At 43.2% G+C, this 18,101-nt stretch overlaps 11 non-coding genes across 11 annotated transcripts; all 11 read right to left on the reverse strand.

Moving 5' to 3' along the window:
- Positions 1-227: 227 nt before the first annotated feature.
- On the reverse strand, positions 228-301 carry trnan-guu (transfer RNA asparagine (anticodon GUU)). Its single transcript has one exon. It is a non-coding gene; the product is annotated as a tRNA-Asn (tRNA).
- Positions 302-1,901: 1,600 nt separating this feature from the next.
- trnaw-cca (transfer RNA tryptophan (anticodon CCA)) lies at positions 1,902-1,973 on the reverse strand. The gene has a single exon. It is a non-coding gene; the product is annotated as a tRNA-Trp (tRNA).
- Positions 1,974-3,407: 1,434 nt separating this feature from the next.
- Positions 3,408-3,481, reverse strand: trnan-guu (transfer RNA asparagine (anticodon GUU)). Its single transcript has one exon. It is a non-coding gene; the product is annotated as a tRNA-Asn (tRNA).
- A 1,600-nt stretch (positions 3,482-5,081) lies between these two features.
- Positions 5,082-5,153, reverse strand: trnaw-cca (transfer RNA tryptophan (anticodon CCA)). The gene has a single exon. It is a non-coding gene; the product is annotated as a tRNA-Trp (tRNA).
- Positions 5,154-8,261: 3,108 nt separating this feature from the next.
- trnaw-cca (transfer RNA tryptophan (anticodon CCA)) lies at positions 8,262-8,333 on the reverse strand. Its single transcript has one exon. It is a non-coding gene; the product is annotated as a tRNA-Trp (tRNA).
- Positions 8,334-9,766: 1,433 nt separating this feature from the next.
- Positions 9,767-9,840, reverse strand: trnan-guu (transfer RNA asparagine (anticodon GUU)). Its single transcript has one exon. It is a non-coding gene; the product is annotated as a tRNA-Asn (tRNA).
- A 1,600-nt stretch (positions 9,841-11,440) lies between these two features.
- On the reverse strand, positions 11,441-11,512 carry trnaw-cca (transfer RNA tryptophan (anticodon CCA)). Its single transcript has one exon. It is a non-coding gene; the product is annotated as a tRNA-Trp (tRNA).
- A 1,433-nt stretch (positions 11,513-12,945) lies between these two features.
- On the reverse strand, positions 12,946-13,019 carry trnan-guu (transfer RNA asparagine (anticodon GUU)). Its single transcript has one exon. It is a non-coding gene; the product is annotated as a tRNA-Asn (tRNA).
- A 1,600-nt stretch (positions 13,020-14,619) lies between these two features.
- On the reverse strand, positions 14,620-14,691 carry trnaw-cca (transfer RNA tryptophan (anticodon CCA)). Its single transcript has one exon. It is a non-coding gene; the product is annotated as a tRNA-Trp (tRNA).
- Positions 14,692-16,125: 1,434 nt separating this feature from the next.
- On the reverse strand, positions 16,126-16,199 carry trnan-guu (transfer RNA asparagine (anticodon GUU)). Its single transcript has one exon. It is a non-coding gene; the product is annotated as a tRNA-Asn (tRNA).
- Positions 16,200-17,799: 1,600 nt separating this feature from the next.
- On the reverse strand, positions 17,800-17,871 carry trnaw-cca (transfer RNA tryptophan (anticodon CCA)). The gene has a single exon. It is a non-coding gene; the product is annotated as a tRNA-Trp (tRNA).
- Positions 17,872-18,101: the final 230 nt, after the last annotated feature.

Genomic DNA, 18,101 nt, shown 5'->3' on the forward strand with positions numbered 1-18,101 from the left:
TTTTTTCATTCTCTCCTGTGAGGAGCGCCGCTCTTCCAACGAGGGTCTCTTTCCATGGGTGAATATGGTTGTCTGGGGAGTTGCGATGTTGATCACTATTGGACTTCCCCGGTCTCAAGCGTTGTTGTTGGACACGGGCAAAAGACTCGCATTTTCGGCAAATATAAAGAGGGTTAAGGTTTCGGCTTTAGCGGAGCCAGTGTTCACATTGACAATAATAAGAAGATCGTCCCTGGGTGGGCTCGAACCACCAACCTTTCAGTTAACAGCCGAACGCGCTCGCCGATTGCGCCACAGAGACTGACAAGAGAGGTTTTTCTCCAGTCGCACCTTTCTGGTCAAAAAATAAACATTGCTTGCATTTTCTTGCCAGTCGGCAATATTCCTTCTGCTCTGATAGCCAAGAATTAAATTTCATTTTTCACAAGCTGTATGAATTTCTTGAAAAACAAGTTGTTGCAGAAAGGAAATGCATTCATACATTAAACTAAATCAAGCCCTATGCGGTTGTCCAAAATGGTACTTTCTGCACAAAAAGACAGGAAGAAAGGCACAGCTGGGATGTGGAGCCAGGATCTCCAGTTAACGACACAGATACTTAAAGCAACTAAGCTACGGCGCCAGCAGAATTCTCCTCTTTTCCAGCCGCTTGGACACACCGCTCTGAGCCATCTGCGTTCAGTAAGCACTGAGTCTGCTGGCTGAGCAAGCTGCCTCCTTTACACGCAACAGGAGCCCCGACTGTAAGAGAAACGAAGAGAAATGGCTTTTATTGGGCACTTTTCATGTCCAATGCGCTTGACATCTCCCAAGGGCGGCAGAGTTCATTTACGACACTTTTCCTTTCTTTCTTCTTTCTGCACTCTTTGATGAAACAAAGCGAGAAATCATGTAAGGGAAAATGACTTTTTTTCATAGAGAAAACATGCACCAGGAAATGTTGTGTTTAGAAGACGTGAGTTAACATGAAAAGTGACCTAATTTACCGGAGCAAATGCTCGCCTAGCAAGATCTGGTTTACTACAAGATAGAAGTAGAGTGAAAGACGTGATCATTTCATGCCGTTGTGGAACAAAACGCTTTTTTCTTGGAATTCTAAATCAATTAGAAATTCTGAGCGACACATAAAGGCTTTCTCTGCTTAAAAGCGATGATTTTTAAAAACTGATAAAAATGTAGAAAACACGTTTCTCACGTAGAAATTTAAGATGGGGGTGGGGTATTACTAGTAGCGGCGCTGAACTCACCATGGTGCAATTCATTTACGTGACGGGCTAGTGGTTTACTGGATAACGCGTCTGATTTCGGTTTATTAGATTGTCGGTTCGACTTCTACCGGGGTTGTGTGATTTAAATCAGGCTCCTCAGAAATAGATGTCCGTTATGTAAATGAACCGCACCTGAAAGCAAACGTTGGGTCTGGGTTCCTTTCTTTCCTGCATGAAATAGCAAATCGTTACAAAAAAAACACCAACTAATGTCCAATAGCGTTAGTCATTTAAGTAAACGTGAATATACTGTAAGGTCTTGGTACATGGGAGTGGATGTCAACCACAATTAAAAAAGAGCAAATTATAATTACAGGCTTCAGACACTTTTTCATACAAAAGTGACCAAACACTCCCTAACTTTCAGGTTTGCTTGAACCTGTAACAAAAGGGAGGTCTGAAACTTCCATTCTCTGATGTTACTGTCTCTAAAGCCGGACGTGATGTTTCGCGGATGTGCAGTGTGCCTTTTCTCTTGCCGTGTTCAAGATGATTCGCTGCATGAGCTCCTGACTGGGTGTTCTGTACTGCGCTGTTACTTCGTTCAGATTATCCATGCGGTGTACAGATAAAACCCGACTGCGTGGTGTAAGTTCCGGGTTCGGCACCAGCAGCACCTGCAAACGCATCAGCTGACCTCGACGTGATTTGAACACCCAACCTTCTGATCTGGAGTCAGACGCGCTACCGTTGCGCCACGAGGTCACTCGCCTCAAGTGCTTTTAATTCCCCCAAAGAGAACAATCAGCGTCCCTGGAAAAGTTTTTTTTCATTCTCTCCTGTGAGGAGAGCCGCTCTTCCAACAAGGGTCTCTTCTTCCCAGACCACAGATTATTCTTTCCGCCCGACTCTCTCACAGAGAGCAGACACACCGTCTCCACTGATGTGTTTACTACATCTATAGATCTGACCCCCTACAGCCACGATATTCCTGGACAGGATATTTACCACCAGCCTCGTGAACTTCTCATCTTGACCTCTCCCAGGAGGAGCACAATTAACACAGAATCCTCTCTCCATTTAGCAAATAACACAAAACACTGTTTACCTGTCAAGACAGAAAACCAGGCTGCTCCAGGTGAGGCTTGAACTCACAACCTCGGTATGACTCCACTGCTCATGTTATTGGACATGGCCTGAACCAGGAAAGAGATTGGAAAGCGAGACGTCATGGTGTTGTTTTAAAACTTGCCTACTCTTTCAATTTTTCGGTCAAATCTTTTATCTGGGAGTACTTTCAGTTGATGTTAATCCTTGTCCCGATGCACGATTCTGGGCCATGGTGCATCTTGAATAATGTTCTTATAGGCTTCAGTTTGGAAAAGTGCGCTCTTCAGAAGCTACCGAAACCGCTAATGGTTACATAACACTTAAGCAAAAGCAACGTTCGGGTTTGAAAACTAATATTACTTGCTATGAATACAAACACTGTTACAGGAGGCGTGTTAGGGCTATTTTAGCTTAGATCATCAATTCATCTGACATTTCTTCTCCATCTATATCAACAGCGTAATCGCTACTGAGCGCTAAAGGCAGGTCCTGGCAATACAATCTTCTGTAAAAAACATTTTTAAAACTATTTCCACGACCATACGTAAAGTAAAAGATACCGATTGCACGCAACTAATAAAATCTCTTTTCCAGGGACGTTGTAGCTAGATGCAAATTACAATCGAAAATGTATCAGCTTTAAAATTTTCTTTTGGATCCACAGGACGATCAGCACGAGACTCAAAATATGCCTGTGTTTGATTGTACAGCATAGATTGTACAGCATTTATGTTTATATTTATGTTAAAATGAAGGTAAATATATCAAAATATCAACATCCAACTTCAGAGTGCTAACGTAACAATGCTTGTCAAATTCTCAAACAAATCCGCGTTGTATTTCTAAACTATTTTAGCAGAGGACGCAACAGGAGTATAAATGATATCTCCCGCCAGCCCTTCAAAGATACTTTTCCATGGGTGAATATGGTTGTCTGGGGAGTTGCGGTGTTGATCACTATTGGACTTCCCCGGTCTCAAGTGTTGTTGTTGGACACGGGCAAAAGACTGGCATTGTCGGCAAATATAAAGATCGTTAAGGTTTCGGCTTTAGCGGAGCCAGTGTTCACATTGACAATAAGAAGAAGATCGTCCCTGGGTGGGCTCGAACCACCAACCTTTCAGTTAACAGCCGAACGCGCTCGCCGATTGCGCCACAGAGACTGACGAGAGAGGCTTTTCTCCATTCGCACCTTTCCGGTCAAAAAATAAACATTGCTTGCATTTTCTTGCCAGTCGGCAATATTCCTTCTGCTCTGATAGCCAAGAATTAAATTTCATTTTTCACAAGCTGTATGAATTTCTTGAAAAACAAGTTGTTGCAGAAAGGAAATGCATTCATGCATTAAACGAAATCAAGCCCTATGCGGTTGTCCAAAATGGTACTTTCTGCACAAAAAGACAGGAAGAAAGGCACAGCTGGGATGTGGAGCCAGGATCTCCAGTTAAAGAGACAGGTACTTAAAGCAACTAAGCTACGGCGCCAGCAGAATTCTCCTCTTTTCCAGCCGCTTGGACACACCGCTCTGAGCCATCTGCGTTCAGTAAGCACTGAGTCTGCTGGCTGAGCAAGCTGCCTCCTTTACACGCAACAGGAGCCCCGACTGTAAGAGAAACGAAGAGAAATGGCTTTTATTGGGCACTTTTCATGTCCAATGCGCTTGACATCTCCCAAGGGCGGCAGAGTTCATTTACGACACTTTTCCTTTCTTTCTTCTTTCTGCACTCTTTGATGAAACAAAGCGAGAAATCATGTAAGGGAAAATGACTTTTTTTCATGGAGAAAACATGCACCAGGAAATGTTGTGTTTAGAAGACGTGAGTTAACATGAAAAGTGACCTAATTTACCGGAGCAAATGCTCGCCTAGCAAGATCTGCTTTACTACAAGAGAGAAGTAGAGTGAAAGACGTGATCATTTCACGCCGTTGTGGAACAAAACGCTTTTTTCTTGGAATTCTAAATCAATTAGAAATTCTGAGCGACACATAAAGGCTTTGTCTGCTTAAAAGTGATGATTTTTAAAAACTGATAAAAATGTAGAAAACACGTTTCTCACGTAGAAATTTAAGATGGGGGTGGGGTATTACTAGTAGCGGCGCTGAACTCACCATGGTGCAATTCATTTACGTGACGGGCTAGTGGTTTAATGGATAACGCGTCTGATTTCGGTTTATTAGATTGTCGGTCCGACTTCTACCGGGGTTGTGTGATTTAAATCAGGCTCCTCAGAAATAGATGTCCGTTATGTAAATGAACCGCACCTGAAAGCAAACGTTGGGTCTGGGTTCCTTTCTTTCCTGCATGAAATAGCAAATCGTTACAAAAAAAACACCAACTAATGTCCAATAGCGTTAGTCATTTAAGTAAACATGAATATACTGTAAGGTCTTGGTACATGGGAGTGGATTTCAACCACAATTAAAAAAGAGCAAATTATAATTACAGGCTTCAGACACTTTTTCATACAAAAGTGACCAAACACTCCCTAACTTTCAGGTTTGCTTGAACCTGTAACAAGAGGGAGGTCTGAAACTTCCATTCTCTGATGTTACTGTCTCTAAAGCCGGACGTGATGTTTCGCGGATGTGCAGTGTGCCTTTTCTCTTGCCGTGTTCAAGATGATTCGCTGCATGAGCTCCTGACTGGGTGTTCTGTACTGCGCTGTTACTTCGTTCAGATTATCCATGCGGTGCACAGATAAAACCCGACTGCGTGGTGTAAGTTCCGGGTTCGGCACCAGCAGCACCTGCAAACTCATCAGCTGACCTCGACGTGATTTGAACACGCAACCTTCTGATCTGGAGTCAGACGCGCTACCGTTGCGCCACGAGGTCACGCGCCTCAAGTGCTTTTAATTCCCCCAAAGAGAACAATCAGCGTCCCTGCAAAAGTTTTTTTTCATTCTCTCCTGTGAGGAGCGCCGCTCTTCCAACGAGGGTCTCTTCTTCCCAGACCACAGATTATTCTTTCCGCCCGGCTCTCTCACAGAGAGCAGACACACCGTCTCCACTGATGTGTTTACTACATCTATAGATCTGACCCCCTACAGCCACGATATTCCTGGACAGGATATTTACCACCAGCCTCGTGAACTTCTCATCTTGACCTCTCCCAGGAGGAGCACAATTAACACAGAATCCTCTCTCCATTTAGCAAATAACACAAAACACTGTTTACCTGTCAAGACAGAAAACCAGGCTGCTCCAGGTGAGGCTTGAACTCACAACCTCGGTATGATTCCACTGCTCATGTCATTGGACATGGCCTGAACCAGGAAAGAGATTGGAAATCGAGACGTCATGGCGTTGTTTTAAAACTTGCCTACTCTTTCAATTTTTCGGTCAAATCTTTTATCTGGGAGTACTTTCAGTTGATGTTAATCCTTGTCCCGATGCACGATTCTGGGCCATGGTGCATCTTGAATAATGTTCTTATAGGCTTCAGTTTGGAAAAGTGCGCTCTTCAGAAGCTACCGAAACCGCTAATGGTTACCTAACACTTAAGCAAAAGCAACGTTCGGGTTTGAAAACTAATATTACTTGCTATGAATACAAACACTGTTACAGGAGGCGTGTTAGGGCTATTTTAGCTTAGATCATCAATACATCTGACATTTCTTCTCCATCTATATCAACAGCGTAATCGCTACTGAGCGCTAAAGGCAGGTCCTGGCAATACAATCTTCTGTAGAAAACATTTTTAAAACTATTTCCACGACCATACGTAAAGTAAAAGATACCGATTGCACGCAACTAATAAAATCTCTTTTCCAGGGACGTTGTAGCTAGATGCAAATTACAATCGAAAATGTATCAGCTTTAAAATTTTCTTTTGGATCCACAGGACGATCAGCACGAGACTCAAAATATGCCTGTGTTTGATTGTACAGCATAGATTGAACAGCATTTATGTTTATATTTATGTTAAAATGAAGGTAAATATATCAAAATATCAACATCCAACTTCACAGTGCTAACGTAACAATGCTTGTCAAATTCTCAAACAAATCCGCGTTGTATTTCAAAACTATTTTAGCAGAGGACGCAACAGGAGTATAAATGATATCTCCCGCCAGCCCTTCAAAGATACTTTTCCATGGGTGAATATGGTTGTCTGGGGAGTTGCGGTGTTGATCACTATTGGACTTCCCCGGTCTCAAGTGTTGTTGTTGGACACGGGCAAAAGACTGGCATTGTCGGCAAATATAAAGATCGTTAAGGTTTCGGCTTTAGCGGAGCCAGTGTTCACATTGACAATAATAAGAAGATCGTCCCTGGGTGGGCTCGAACCATCAACCTTTCAGTTAACAGCCGAACGCGCTCGCCGATTGCGCCACAGAGACTGACGAGAGAGGCTTTTCTCCATTCGCACCTTTCCGGTCAAAAAATAAACATTGCTTGCATTTTCTTGCCAGTCGGCAATATTCCTTCTGCTCTGATAGCCAAGAATTAAATTTCATTTTTCACAAGCTGTATGAATTTCTTGAAAAACAAGTTGTTGCAGAAAGGAAATGCATTCATGCATTAAACTAAATCAAGCCCTATGCGGTTGTCCAAAATGGTACTTTCTGCACAAAAAGACAGGAAGAAAGGCACAGCTGGGATGTGGAGCCAGGATCTCCAGTTAAAGAGACAGGTACTTAAAGCAACTAAGCTACGGCGCCAGCAGAATTCTCCTGTTTTCCAGCCGCTTGGACACACCGCTCTGAGCCATCTGCGTTCAGTAAGCACTGAGTCTGCTGGCTGAGCAAGCTGCCTCCTTTACACGCAACAGGAGCCCCGACTGTAAGAGAAACGAAGAAAAATGGCTTTTATTGGGCACTTTTCATGTCCAATGCGCTTGACATCTCCCAAGGGCGGCAGAGTTCATTTACGACACTTTTCCTTTCTTTCTTCTTTCTGCACTCTTTGATGAAACAAAGCGAGAAATCATGTAAGGGAAAATGACTTTTTTTCATGGAGAAAACATGCACCAGGAAATGTTGTGTTTAGAAGACGTGAGTTAACATGAAAAGTGACCTAATTTACCGGAGCAAATGCTCGCCTAGCAAGATCTGCTTTACTACAAGAGAGAAGTAGAGTGAAAGACGTGATCATTTCACGCCGTTGTGGAACAAAACGCTTTTTTCTTGGAATTCTAAATCAATTAGAAATTCTGAGCGACACATAAAGGCTTTGTCTGCTTAAAAGTGATGATTTTTAAAAACTGATAAAAATGTAGAAAACACGTTTCTCACGTAGAAATTTAAGATGGGGGTGGGGTATTACTAGTAGCGGCGCTGAACTCACCATGGTGCAATTCATTTACGTGACGGGCTAGTGGTTTAATGGATAACGCGTCTGATTTCGGTTTATTAGATTGTCGGTCCGACTTCTACCGGGGTTGTGTGATTTAAATCAGGCTCCTCAGAAATAGATGTCCGTTATGTAAATGAACCGCACCTGAAAGCAAACGTTGGGTCTGGGTTCCTTTCTTTCCTGCATGAAATAGCAAATCGTTACAAAAAAAACACCAACTAATGTCCAATAGCGTTAGTCATTTAAGTAAACATGAATATACTGTAAGGTCTTGGTACATAGGAGTGGATTTCAACCACAATTAAAAAAGAGCAAATTATAATTACAGGCTTCAGACACTTTTTCATACAAAAGTGACCAAACACTCCCTAACTTTCAGGTTTGCTTGAACCTGTAACAAGAGGGAGGTCTGAAACTTCCATTCTCTGATGTTACTGTCTCTAAAGCCGGACGTGATGTTTCGCGGATGTGCAGTGTGCCTTTTCTCTTGCCGTGTTCAAGATGATTCGCTGCATGAGCTCCTGACTGGGTGTTCTGTACTGCGCTGTTACTTCGTTCAGATTATCCATGCGGTGCACAGATAAAACCCGACTGCGTGGTGTAAGTTCCGGGCTCGGCACCAGCAGCACCTGCAAACTCATCAGCTGACCTCGACGTGATTTGAACACGCAACCTTCTGATCTGGAGTCAGACGCGCTACCGTTGCGCCACGAGGTCACGCGCCTCAAGTGCTTTTAATTCCCCCAAAGAGAACAATCAGCGTCCCTGCAAAAGTTTTTTTTCATTCTCTCCTGTGAGGAGCGCCGCTCTTCCAACGAGGGTCTCTTCTTCCCAGACCACAGATTATTCTTTCCGCCCGGCTCTCTCACAGAGAGCAGACACACCGTCTCCACTGATGTGTTTACTACATCTATAGATCTGACCCCCTACAGCCACGATATTCCTGGACAGGATATTTACCACCAGCCTCGTGAACTTCTCATCTTGACCTCTCCCAGGAGGAGCACAATTAACACAGAATCCTCTCTCCATTTAGCAAATAACACAAAACACTGTTTACCTGTCAAGACAGAAAACCAGGCTGCTCCAGGTGAGGCTTGAACTCACAACCTCGGTATGATTCCACTGCTCATGTCATTGGACATGGCCTGAACCAGGAAAGAGATTGGAAATCGAGACGTCATGGCGTTGTTTTAAAACTTGCCTACTCTTTCAATTTTTCGGTCAAATCTTTTATCTGGGAGTACTTTCAGTTGATGTTAATCCTTGTCCCGATGCACGATTCTGGGCCATGGTGCATCTTGAATAATGTTCTTATAGGCTTCAGTTTGGAAAAGTGCGCTCTTCAGAAGCTACCGAAACCGCTAATGGTTACCTAACACTTAAGCAAAAGCAACGTTCGGGTTTGAAAACTAATATTACTTGCTATGAATACAAACACTGTTACAGGAGGCGTGTTAGGGCTATTTTAGCTTAGATCATCAATACATCTGACATTTCTTCTCCATCTATATCAACAGCGTAATCGCTACTGAGCGCTAAAGGCAGGTCCTGGCAATACAATCTTCTGTAGAAAACATTTTTAAAACTATTTCCACGACCATACGTAAAGTAAAAGATACCGATTGCACGCAACTAATAAAATCTCTTTTCCAGGGACGTTGTAGCTAGATGCAAATTACAATCGAAAATGTATCAGCTTTAAAATTTTCTTTTGGATCCACAGGACGATCAGCACGAGACTCAAAATATGCCTGTGTTTGATTGTACAGCATAGATTGAACAGCATTTATGTTTATATTTATGTTAAAATGAAGGTAAATATATCAAAATATCAACATCCAACTTCACAGTGCTAACGTAACAATGCTTGTCAAATTCTCAAACAAATCCGCGTTGTATTTCAAAACTATTTTAGCAGAGGACGCAACAGGAGTATAAATGATATCTCCCGCCAGCCCTTCAAAGATACTTTTCCATGGGTGAATATGGTTGTCTGGGGAGTTGCGGTGTTGATCACTATTGGACTTCCCCGGTCTCAAGTGTTGTTGTTGGACACGGGCAAAAGACTGGCATTGTCGGCAAATATAAAGATCGTTAAGGTTCGGCTTTAGCGGAGCCAGTGTTCACATTGACAATAATAAGAAGATCGTCCCTGGGTGGGCTCGAACCACCAACCTTTCAGTTAACAGCCGAACGCGCTCGCCGATTGCGCCACAGAGACTGACGAGAGAGGCTTTTCTCCATTCGCACCTTTCCGGTCAAAAAATAAACATTGCTTGCATTTTCTTGCCAGTCGGCAATATTCCTTCTGCTCTGATAGCCAAGAATTAAATTTCATTTTTCACAAGCTGTATGAATTTCTTGAAAAACAAGTTGTTGCAGAAAGGAAATGCATTCATGCATTAAACGAAATCAAGCCCTATGCGGTTGTCCAAAATGGTACTTTCTGCACAAAAAGACAGGAAGAAAGGCACAGCTGGGATGTGGAGCCAGGATCTCCAGTTAAAGAGACAGGTACTTAAAGCAACTAAGCTACGGCGCCAGCAGAATTCTCCTCTTTTCCAGCCGCTTGGACACACCGCTCTGAGCCATCTGCGTTCAGTAAGCACTGAGTCTGCTGGCTGAGCAAGCTGCCTCCTTTACACGCAACAGGAGCCCCGACTGTAAGAGAAACGAAGAGAAATGGCTTTTATTGGGCACTTTTCATGTCCAATGCGCTTGACATCTCCCAAGGGCGGCAGAGTTCATTTACGACACTTTTCCTTTCTTTCTTCTTTCTGCACTCTTTGATGAAACAAAGCGAGAAATCATGTAAGGGAAAATGACTTTTTTTCATGGAGAAAACATGCACCAGGAAATGTTGTGTTTAGAAGACGTGAGTTAACATGAAAAGTGACCTAATTTACCGGAGCAAATGCTCGCCTAGCAAGATCTGCTTTACTACAAGAGAGAAGTAGAGTGAAAGACGTGATCATTTCACGCCGTTGTGGAACAAAACGCTTTTTTCTTGGAATTCTAAATCAATTAGAAATTCTGAGCGACACATAAAGGCTTTGTCTGCTTAAAAGTGATGATTTTTAAAAACTGATAAAAATGTAGAAAACACGTTTCTCACGTAGAAATTTAAGATGGGGGTGGGGTATTACTAGTAGCGGCGCTGAACTCACCATGGTGCAATTCATTTACGTGACGGGCTAGTGGTTTAATGGATAACGCGTCTGATTTCGGTTTATTAGATTGTCGGTCCGACTTCTACCGGGGTTGTGTGATTTAAATCAGGCTCCTCAGAAATAGATGTCCGTTATGTAAATGAACCGCACCTGAAAGCAAACGTTGGGTCTGGGTTCCTTTCTTTCCTGCATGAAATAGCAAATCGTTACAAAAAAAACACCAACTAATGTCCAATAGCGTTAGTCATTTAAGTAAACATGAATATACTGTAAGGTCTTGGTACATGGGAGTGGATTTCAACCACAATTAAAAAAGAGCAAATTATAATTACAGGCTTCAGACACTTTTTCATACAAAAGTGACCAAACACTCCCTAACTTTCAGGTTTGCTTGAACCTGTAACAAGAGGGAGGTCTGAAACTTCCATTCTCTGATGTTACTGTCTCTAAAGCCGGACGTGATGTTTCGCGGATGTGCAGTGTGCCTTTTCTCTTGCCGTGTTCAAGATGATTCGCTGCATGAGCTCCTGACTGGGTGTTCTGTACTGCGCTGTTACTTCGTTCAGATTATCCATGCGGTGCACAGATAAAACCCGACTGCGTGGTGTAAGTTCCGGGCTCGGCACCAGCAGCACCTGCAAACTCATCAGCTGACCTCGACGTGATTTGAACACGCAACCTTCTGATCTGGAGTCAGACGCGCTACCGTTGCGCCACGAGGTCACGCGCCTCAAGTGCTTTTAATTCCCCCAAAGAGAACAATCAGCGTCCCTGCAAAAGTTTTTTTTCATTCTCTCCTGTGAGGAGCGCCGCTCTTCCAACGAGGGTCTCTTCTTCCCAGACCACAGATTATTCTTTCCGCCCGGCTCTCTCACAGAGAGCAGACACACCGTCTCCACTGATGTGTTTACTACATCTATAGATCTGACCCCCTACAGCCACGATATTCCTGGACAGGATATTTACCACCAGCCTCGTGAACTTCTCATCTTGACCTCTCCCAGGAGGAGCACAATTAACACAGAATCCTCTCTCCATTTAGCAAATAACACAAAACACTGTTTACCTGTCAAGACAGAAAACCAGGCTGCTCCAGGTGAGGCTTGAACTCACAACCTCGGTATGACTCCACTGCTCATGTCATTGGACATGGCCTGAACCAGGAAAGAGATTGGAAATCGAGACGTCATGGCGTTGTTTTAAAACTTGCCTACTCTTTCAATTTTTCGGTCAAATCTTTTATCTGGGAGTACTTTCAGTTGATGTTAATCCTTGTCCCGATGCACGATTCTGGGCCATGGTGCATCTTGAATAATGTTCTTATAGGCTTCAGTTTGGAAAAGTGCGCTCTTCAGAAGCTACCGAAACCGCTAATGGTTACCTAACACTTAAGCAAAAGCAACGTTCGGGTTTGAAAACTAATATTACTTGCTATGAATACAAACACTGTTACAGGAGGCGTGTTAGGGCTATTTTAGCTTAGATCATCAATACATCTGACATTTCTTCTCCATCTATATCAACAGCGTAATCGCTACTGAGCGCTAAAGGCAGGTCCTGGCAATACAATCTTCTGTAGAAAACATTTTTAAAACTATTTCCACGACCATACGTAAAGTAAAAGATACCGATTGCACGCAACTAATAAAATCTCTTTTCCAGGGACGTTGTAGCTAGATGCAAATTACAATCGAAAATGTATCAGCTTTAAAATTTTCTTTTGGATCCACAGGACGATCAGCACGAGACTCAAAATATGCCTGTGTTTGATTGTACAGCATAGATTGAACAGCATTTATGTTTATATTTATGTTAAAATGAAGGTAAATATATCAAAATATCAACATCCAACTTCACAGTGCTAACGTAACAATGCTTGTCAAATTCTCAAACAAAACCGCGTTGTATTTCAAAACTATTTTAGCAGAGGACGCAACAGGAGTATAAATGATATCTCCCGCCAGCCCTTCAAAGATACTTTTCCATGGGTGAATATGGTTGTCTGGGGAGTTGCGGTGTTGATCACTATTGGACTTCCCCGGTTTCAAGTGTTGTTGTTGGACACGGGCAAAAGACTGGCATTGTCGGCAAATATAAAGATCGTTAAGGTTCGGCTTTAGCGGAGCCAGTGTTCACATTGACAATAATAAGAAGATCGTCCCTGGGTGGGCTCGAACCACCAACCTTTCAGTTAACAGCCGAACGCGCTCGCCGATTGCGCCACAGAGACTGACGAGAGAGGCTTTTCTCCATTCGCACCTTTCCGGTCAAAAAATAAACATTGCTTGCATTTTCTTGCCAGTCGGCAATATTCCTTCTGCTCTGATAGCCAAGAATTAAATTTCATTTTTCACAAGCTGTATGAATTTCTTGAAAAACAAGTTGTTGCAGAAAGGAAATGCATTCATGCATTAAACTAAATCAAGCCCTATGCGGTTGTCCAAAATGGTACTTTCTGCACAAAAAGACAGGAAGAAAGGCACAGCTGGGATGTGGAGCCAGGATCTCCAGTTAAAGAGACAGGTACTTAAAGCAACTAAGCTACGGCGCCAGCAGAATTCTCCTCTTTTCCAGCCGCTTGGACACACCGCTCTGAGCCATCTGCGTTCAGTAAGCACTGAGTCTGCTGGCTGAGCAAGCTGCCTCCTTTACACGCAACAGGAGCCCCGACTGTAAGAGAAACGAAGAGAAATGGCTTTTATTGGGCACTTTTCATGTCCAATGCGCTTGACATCTCCCAAGGGCGGCAGAGTTCATTTACGACACTTTTCCTTTCTTTCTTCTTTCTGCACTCTTTGATGAAACAAAGCGAGAAATCATGTAAGGGAAAATGACTTTTTTTCATGGAGAAAACATGCACCAGGAAATGTTGTGTTTAGAAGACGTGAGTTAACATGAAAAGTGACCTAATTTACCGGAGCAAATGCTCGCCTAGCAAGATCTGCTTTACTACAAGAGAGAAGTAGAGTGAAAGACGTGATCATTTCACGCCGTTGTGGAACAAAACGCTTTTTTCTTGGAATTCTAAATCAATTAGAAATTCTGAGCGACACATAAAGGCTTTGTCTGCTTAAAAGTGATGATTTTTAAAAACTGATAAAAATGTAGAAAACACGTTTCTCACGTAGAAATTTAAGATGGGGGTGGGGTATTACTAGTAGCGGCGCTGAACTCACCATGGTGCAATTCATTTACGTGACGGGCTAGTGGTTTAATGGATAACGCGTCTGATTTCGGTTTATTAGATTGTCGGTCCGACTTCTACCGGGGTTGTGTGATTTAAATCAGGCTCCTCAGAAATAGATGTCCGTTATGTAAATGAACCGCACCTGAAAGCAAACGTTGGGTCTGGGTTCCTTTCTTTCCTGCATGAAATAGCAAATCGTTACAAAAAAAACACCAACTAATGTCCAATAGCGTTAGTCATTTAAGTAAACATGAATATACTGTAAGGTCTTGGTACATGGGAGTGGATTTCAACCACAATTAAAAAAGAGCAAATTATAATTACAGGCTTCAGACACTTTTTCATACAAAAGTGACCAAACACTCCCTAACTTTCAGGTTTGCTTGAACCTGTAACAAGAGGGAGGTCTGAAACTTCCATTCTCTGATGTTACTGTCTCTAAAGCCGGACGTGATGTTTCGCGGATGTGCAGTGTGCCTTTTCTCTTGCCGTGTTCAAGATGATTCGCTGCATGAGCTCCTGACTGGGTGTTCTGTACTGCGCTGTTACTTCGTTCAGATTATCCATGCGGTGCACAGATAAAACCCGACTGCGTGGTGTAAGTTCCGGGCTCGGCACCAGCAGCACCTGCAAACTCATCAGCTGACCTCGACGTGATTTGAACACGCAACCTTCTGATCTGGAGTCAGACGCGCTACCGTTGCGCCACGAGGTCACGCGCCTCAAGTGCTTTTAATTCCCCCAAAGAGAACAATCAGCGTCCCTGCAAAAGTTTTTTTTCATTCTCTCCTGTGAGGAGCGCCGCTCTTCCAACGAGGGTCTCTTCTTCCCAGACCACAGATTATTCTTTCCGCCTGGCTCTCTCACAGAGAGCAGACACACCGTCTCCACTGATGTGTTTACTACATCTATAGATCTGACCCCCTACAGCCACGATATTCCTGGACAGGATATTTACCACCAGCCTCGTGAACTTCTCATCTTGACCTCTCCCAGGAGGAGCACAATTAACACAGAATCCTCTCTCCATTTAGCAAATAACACAAAACACTGTTTACCTGTCAAGACAGAAAACCAGGCTGCTCCAGGTGAGGCTTGAACTCACAACCTCGGTATGACTCCACTGCTCATGTCATTGGACATGGCCTGAACCAGGAAAGAGATTGGAAATCGAGACGTCATGGCGTTGTTTTAAAACTTGCCTACTCTTTCAATTTTTCGGTCAAATCTTTTATCTGGGAGTACTTTCAGTTGATGTTAATCCTTGTCCCGATGCACGATTCTGGGCCATGGTGCATCTTGAATAATGTTCTTATAGGCTTCAGTTTGGAAAAGTGCGCTCTTCAGAAGCTACCGAAACCGCTAATGGTTACCTAACACTTAAGCAAAAGCAACGTTCGGGTTTGAAAACTAATATTACTTGCTATGAATACAAACACTGTTACAGGAGGCGTGTTAGGGCTATTTTAGCTTAGATCATCAATACATCTGACATTTCTTCTCCATCTATATCAACAGCGTAATCGCTACTGAGCGCTAAAGGCAGGTCCTGGCAATACAATCTTCTGTAGAAAACATTTTTAAAACTATTTCCACGACCATACGTAAAGTAAAAGATACCGATTGCACGCAACTAATAAAATCTCTTTTCCAGGGACGTTGTAGCTAGATGCAAATTACAATCGAAAATGTATCAGCTTTAAAATTTTCTTTTGGATCCACAGGACGATCAGCACGAGACTCAAAATATGCCTGTGTTTGATTGTACAGCATAGATTGAACAGCATTTATGTTTATATTTATGTTAAAATGAAGGTAAATATATCAAAATATCAACATCCAACTTCACAGTGCTAACGTAACAATGCTTGTCAAATTCTCAAACAAATCCGCGTTGTATTTCAAAACTATTTTAGCAGAGGACGCAACAGGAGTATAAATGATATCTCCCGCCAGCCCTTCAAAGATACTTTTCCATGGGTGAATATGGTTGTCTGGGGAGTTGCGGTGTTGATCACTATTGGACTTCCCCGGTCTCAAGTGTTGTTGTTGGACACGGGCAAAAGACTGGCATTGTCGGCAAATATAAAGATCGTTAAGGTTTCGGCTTTAGCGGAGCCAGTGTTCACATTGACAATAAGAAGAAGATCGTCCCTGGGTGGGCTCGAACCACCAACCTTTCAGTTAACAGCCGAACGCGCTCGCCGATTGCGCCACAGAGACTGACGAGAGAGGCTTTTCTCCATTCGCACCTTTCCGGTCAAAAAATAAACATTGCTTGCATTTTCTTGCCAGTCGGCAATATTCCTTCTGCTCTGATAGCCAAGAATTAAATTTCATTTTTCACAAGCTGTATGAATTTCTTGAAAAACAAGTTGTTGCAGAAAGGAAATGCATTCATGCATTAAACTAAATCAAGCCCTATGCGGTTGTCCAAAATGGTACTTTCTGCACAAAAAGACAGGAAGAAAGGCACAGCTGGGATGTGGAGCCAGGATCTCCAGTTAAAGAGACAGGTACTTAAAGCAACTAAGCTACGGCGCCAGCAGAATTCTCCTCTTTTCCAGCCGCTTGGACACACCGCTCTGAGCCATCTGCGTTCAGTAAGCACTGAGTCTGCTGGCTGAGCAAGCTGCCTCCTTTACACGCAACAGGAGCCCCGACTGTAAGAGAAACGAAGAGAAATGGCTTTTATTGGGCACTTTTCATGTCCAATGCGCTTGACATCTCCCAAGGGCGGCAGAGTTCATTTACGACACTTTTCCTTTCTTTCTTCTTTCTGCACTCTTTGATGAAACAAAGCGAGAAATCATGTAAGGGAAAATGACTTTTTTTCATGGAGAAAACATGCACCAGGAAATGTTGTGTTTAGAAGACGTGAGTTAACATGAAAAGTGACCTAATTTACCGGAGCAAATGCTCGCCTAGCAAGATCTGCTTTACTACAAGAGAGAAGTAGAGTGAAAGACGTGATCATTTCACGCCGTTGTGGAACAAAACGCTTTTTTCTTGGAATTCTAAATCAATTAGAAATTCTGAGCGACACATAAAGGCTTTGTCTGCTTAAAAGTGATGATTTTTAAAAACTGATAAAAATGTAGAAAACACGTTTCTCACGTAGAAATTTAAGATGGGGGTGGGGTATTACTAGTAGCGGCGCTGAACTCACCATGGTGCAATTCATTTACGTGACGGGCTAGTGGTTTAATGGATAACGCGTCTGATTTCGGTTTATTAGATTGTCGGTCCGACTTCTACCGGGGTTGTGTGATTTAAATCAGGCTCCTCAGAAATAGATGTCCGTTATGTAAATGAACCGCACCTGAAAGCAAACGTTGGGTCTGGGTTCCTTTCTTTCCTGCATGAAATAGCAAATCGTTACAAAAAAAACACCAACTAATGTCCAATAGCGTTAGTCATTTAAGTAAACATGAATATACTGTAAGGTCTTGGTACATGGGAGTGGATTTCAACCACAATTAAAAAAGAGCAAATTATAATTACAGGCTTCAGACACTTTTTCATACAAAAGTGACCAAACACTCCCTAACTTTCAGGTTTGCTTGAACCTGTAACAAGAGGGAGGTCTGAAACTTCCATTCTCTGATGTTACTGTCTCTAAAGCCGGACGTGATGTTTCGCGGATGTGCAGTGTGCCTTTTCTCTTGCCGTGTTCAAGATGATTCGCTGCATGAGCTCCTGACTGGGTGTTCTGTACTGCGCTGTTACTTCGTTCAGATTATCCATGCGGTGCACAGATAAAACCCGACTGCGTGGTGTAAGTTCCGGGTTCGGCACCAGCAGCACCTGCAAACTCATCAGCTGACCTCGACGTGATTTGAACACGCAACCTTCTGATCTGGAGTCAGACGCGCTACCGTTGCGCCACGAGGTCACGCGCCTCAAGTGCTTTTAATTCCCCCAAAGAGAACAATCAGCGTCCCTGCAAAAGTTTTTTTTCATTCTCTCCTGTGAGGAGCGCCGCTCTTCCAACGAGGGTCTCTTCTTCCCAGACCACAGATTATTCTTTCCGCCCGGCTCTCTCACAGAGAGCAGACACACCGTCTCCACTGATGTGTTTACTACATCTATAGATCTGACCCCCTACAGCCACGATATTCCTGG

This window comes from Atractosteus spatula, chromosome 10 (assembly GCF_055471065.1).
Source record: "Atractosteus spatula isolate fAtrSpa1 chromosome 10, fAtrSpa1.hap1, whole genome shotgun sequence".
NCBI classification, from domain to species: Eukaryota; Metazoa; Chordata; class Actinopteri; order Semionotiformes; family Lepisosteidae; genus Atractosteus; species Atractosteus spatula.